Below are 5,429 nucleotides of genomic sequence, written 5' to 3' on the forward strand. Positions count from 1 at the left end.
GTCTGTGAAAAAGTGAACAGAAAGTTGGGTCAGAATTGGTCGTTGTTGTAATTAGCATATTTAGAACAGTAGTACTGTAATATTACTTCGGTATCCTAAAGACTGTTGCAACAAAAAGGCATATTGAGGATCATTAACCACAGATGAGCACTCGTGCTTTCTAATGCCCTTCTAGTAGCACTTTTAGTTCATTACAGCCATGACAACACTTATTTATGAGAACATCGATATATTGCCCATCAACAGAATGAAAGGAGGAGGGAGAAGGTCTGAGGTGGAGACAATACACAGCAATAGCCACGAAGACACTAAAATGCTAAAATGTAATAAGGTCAGCAAGTATGAGAAAAATGTGATCACGCTTTTCAAAGGCTAATTCCACATTACATCCATGTTAGCACACTAATCAATTTAAATTCACCCATCAAGCTTTGTCAGATCATTAGGAAGCAATTTTCATTTTGCCTGAGAGTCCATTAGCTGCTTGAGTAACATTGGACTCTAAATTGATGCGCTCAAATTGCATCTGGACTGATTTCAGAACAATAACAAGCACAGAGAATTACATGCAAATGCATCATTAGATCTAAAAACACATCGTCAGTTGCAGCTACTGATGGTGCAAACAGATCAGGCAGTAACATCTCCACATTACCACCAACTTCGCCAACTTTGTCGTTTCAATTGCTTCTATTATTGATGTGTTTATGGTGGCTCTGGGCACCCTTGCTCCTTCATGTCTTAATAGATGGAAATAGCAGCATGCATGCTCCACTGAGCATCACAGGAAGTGACTTTCAGCTACCTTACACAAGGTGGGCGAATCAGTGGGGAGCAAGCCATTATGGCACTGTTGTGGTTCATTTGAGTGCCATGCACTGTGCAAGAAAACATGATCTTTTCAGGTGGCCAGGGGATTCTGCACAGCGGGGTCGCTGGGGAGGAGTTGCCCCGTAAATTACAACTAATTACAGCCTCTATTGAGCTAAAATCCAGTCTGCTCATGCCCACAATTCCACAAAGACACAAGAGGGATTTCACTCTTCCCAACTTAAAACTCACCATGCATAGGCAGCACTGAGCAACTCCACAGCATTCAGATAAGCATCCTGATATGTACTAAGACATATTATGTGGGTAAATGTGGTAACAAATGTCTGATACATATATAAATATGCTCTGTAAAAAAAAGCTATTGATTAATTTGCTTTTGAATAATCAGAGTACTATAGAATTTAATAATCAATCTTTAATAGTTAGATAATTACAGTTTTTCTGCACCATAATATGAAAATTACTGCCTTGTTTTTGTTTTTGTTTAACCACAATTCAGCAATTAACAAATACATTTCTCCAACACTGGACTGTGTTCATAGCTTGAACTGATGTCATTGTGATGCAATTCCCTCGGCCCTTTGGATTCAGAACAAAGAATGCTGTTTTTGAACCGTGTGAGCTCTGAAAGACAAGAGGGTGTTTTTTTTTTTTTTTTTTTTAATAAAAAGTCTAACCTGTAACTGCAGTTGTTATATCAGGCCAAAAAAGTATTTCATCAAGGGCTGTTCCTGTGCTAGACCAGGGCAAAGTCACACATTATGCACGCAAGACAAGCTACGGTCCAGAGGATGTTAGCGTTGTATAAAGTGTTTATTCCAAAAACTTTACAAAATGGGAGTTAAGGAATTTAAGGATAAAGGCCAAACTAACTGAACTGTACTAACTTTGGTACGCACAGTAGCACACTGAAGATAATCCTGATAATAGTTCATTTACAGTCTTTCTTCTTTTAAAGTTAAATTCTATTTTCCAACGTTTCGATAGCTTTATCAGAGCTAGCTCCTGTTAGCTAGCTGGTGCTTGAGTTATTTTATGATGGCGTGCGTACAGTTTATGACAAGTCCAGATTGTACTGACACTAATGTTTAAAAGAATCTTTTCACTTACTGATATCAACACAGAGCTTCTGCTTCAGTTTACTGTTTGCTTTTTGGTTGCAGTAGTTGGTCCATGCCAAGCGGTGATGCGATACGCCCGGTCCTATACCTGCGTCTCTTATCACATATTCAAGAAAATCTCATTTATAAGGAAATACGTAAGTGAGCTGAAAGTACATTAAACTCAGCATTGATAAGTAAAGTTAAGACTTGTTTAAATTTAGTTCAATACACTTTTTTCATTTAAGGACAGACAATGTTTGCATTTCCAGTGTATACTTAGAGAGAGTCTCACGGTTTTGGCCCGTTTTGTGTGAACTGTTATATGACCAGAAAAACTGAAGATTATAGCCCATGTTTGGATTCCTTTGAAAGCCCCAATCAAAAACTCCACAGAAGCCAGAGTGACTATAAATCCTCCCAGCCCCTCTCTGCTTTTTTAAAGATGATCTCCAAGGATTCATTGTAGTGTTACCACTGAACACAGGAACAAGACTCTCCTCCTCTCCCCTAGTCAGACTTGCTTTTGTGAAAAACAAAACAAAACAATGAATTATTCAGCTCAATCACTGCCTACCATCAGAATAACTCATCAGACTTTCTGTGCTGTGTAGGGATGATTGCCACCAGCCTCTCCTGCCATGTTTGTCATTGAGATGGGTGAATCTCTTGCAACACCTAAAAAAAAAAAATAAAAAAAAATGGTGGAATGGCTTCAGGTAGGGACTTTTGTGCCAGACGCTGGACTGTTGAACCAAGTGTGGTGCCCAATCTTCTCAGTGAGGGTGGCAGACAGAGCACATATTAACACCTGTGAGGCTGGTAAGCCAGAGCTTTGGCAAAGCCTCTTAGCCTATGCCTGTGTCATCCATTTTATATGGCAGCGGCACAGTGGCATTTATGCACTGCCTCACTGCTGCATCACAGAGGGGCATATACTCAATGGCACACCCTCTGTGGAAAAAAGATCCTCCTAGTCTTGGCACAGTGCAAGTTTTACACAATTGTGACCTTTACAAATTGAGCGAACGTGAAGAAAGGCACGGCAGAACTTCCACTTTCCTGTACAGACTTTTCAACAGCACATAAAGTAAGAAACAAATGGAGATTTGTTGACGTTATAAATGCAGGCTGTCACCCAAACAAACATAAAACCAACTTGTACCTTGATCCTATTCAGAAAGACTGAACGAGAGAAAGACTTACAATATGCTGCTGGCTGATAATGCATTGGAGCAGTTTTTTCTTCCTTAGCAGCGACAGAATCTCTTGTCGCCGCTCTGTTGGGTGTGGCATTCCTGATATGGAGCTGTGTTAGTCATTGGAGAGCATCCAAGATTGATTAGTGCTTTACCAAGTGTGACTGCAAACTGTGTCTTGAAGAACTTTTGTGTGGGACACACACACACACTGATCTTGCAAAATAAACCAATGAAAGAAAATATCCTCTGCAATTAAAACAGTTCAGATGAAATTATACAGACTCAAATGCTGTTATGCTAAAATCTTACTCTTAGCTGCTACTTTATTTTCCAACGGGTTCCTGCCATAAATTCCACATTCATAAAAGTTATGTTCCAATTTAAACTTTATATTTATTGAAGCTGCATTTTCTGGTGTTGAATTGTATCAGGCATATTATAAAAGTTATTCTAGCTTCAGCGAAATAAATGAAGTAGACAAAATACTGGAAGCATATTCCAATTCCATGCTGTGCAACTCAACACAACCACAAACTACAGCCTCCAAAATGGCCATAAAGTTGAATCAGCACCTCCCTAAAACAGTTTCAACAAGATTCACAAACATTAAAGCTTTCATAAAGGTAGGATTTACTGCAGGCTGCAGGTGTAGCTATAGAAATGACTTTTAAACTTCTAATTTGGTACATTAACACTGAAAAATACAGCGCTGATATTACAGTGTGGATGTCCACCACTAATAGATCAGTAGGAGTTGACATTTGAGTTTCCATATGCTATCAATGTTCTCAGCTGGCTCCATCATATTGTACCATTGTTTGTCCTTCTTTTAACACATTCCATGGGCACACATTGTTATTTTATATTTTTGTTCAATGTCCACTTAACTGACCTCATCTGAATTGCATTTTTCTTCGATATGCCGTATGACTACCTGGTACTGGAAGCGAACAATGCACACAGTGAAATCATTAGTTTCATCTTATTAGGCATATCAGGGAAAGTTCAAAGTGCAAGGAGATGGACGTCATTACTGGGTAGTACTTCCAGAAAGCATAACACTTACTTTTTCCCTGGCTGACATTAATGATTGGCTTATTTGCCGTGCCATGGCAGGCTTGTCAGATGCAGCTGCTATGGAGATGAGATCTACCCCAGGCTAAATAATATTAATGGGTTTCCCAACACCTATCACACACACACATATACATATATATATATATATATATATATATATATATATATATATATATTTATATATATATAAGATGCTACACACCCACCTAGGGTTTTTTTTTTTTGTTTGTTTGTTTGTTTGTTTGATTTAATCTTCAGTTGTGGAGCAAACAAACTATCATGGCACCCTTGACTTGTTCAAGATTTATGCCAACAAAATCATCAAAAAAAAAAAAAAGACATTCAGAATTCCAACATCTGGAAATGTTTGTGTGTTTCAGTTTAAACTATTGAATGATAAGGTCAATGCATGGATTTCTATTTCTGTAAAAGCATGTCATACACAGCGTTACCATGAGCCTTGTAGTTTGACACGGAGAAAAGTGATGTCACCTGTGCACCGACAGCTGTGTAAATGTATGGGGGTGGAGAGACAACAGTTGTGGGGAAGCGTGCAGAGCTACTGAGGAGACAAATAAGAGATGATGGGGAAATGTTGTGGACGCATCTGCGTGTAGGACGCTGCAGCATGGAGACATAAATAGTTTGCACTGAGATAGTCCTTGGGGAGGTGAAGTGGGCTGCAGCTTATGCCACATCTCTGCTGTTTGGTTGTAGAGAGAAGTGGAGGCAAACAAAAAGTTACAATCATGAAATCAAATTGGCATGTAGCTGCAGTCAGGTAAATGCTGAATTCTGTCCAGTATCCGTGGGGTTAAGAAGCAACGTGAATTCCATGTTGGTAACTCTTCAAGACAAATAGTAGGGCTTTCTAAACACCACCCCCTTCGAGGCAGCAGGCAGTCTGCACTAAATAGCAAGGGAGGTGTGAAGGAGGAATCATTACTTTATCCACACACTGTGCCCTACGTACCCCTGCCTCCCCCACAGACTCCATCCGTCCACTAGCCCGTCTCTCCTCTCCCCACAATCTGCAACATGGTGTGGGACATGTCCTTGTTGATTTATCTGTAAGGTGTGCACATACATATGTGTGTAAATTCTGAGCCCATCAATAGAGTACTGCCAATGAGCTCAAAATGGAGAGCACATGCAGACCAAAGATAAAGGCAAGGACCCGACATAGGAAAGAGAAGACGGGTGGAAGATGTGGATG

The sequence above is a fragment of the Echeneis naucrates genome, chromosome 10 (genome assembly GCF_900963305.1).
Source record: "Echeneis naucrates chromosome 10, fEcheNa1.1, whole genome shotgun sequence".
NCBI lineage: Eukaryota > Metazoa > Chordata > Actinopteri > Carangiformes > Echeneidae > Echeneis > Echeneis naucrates.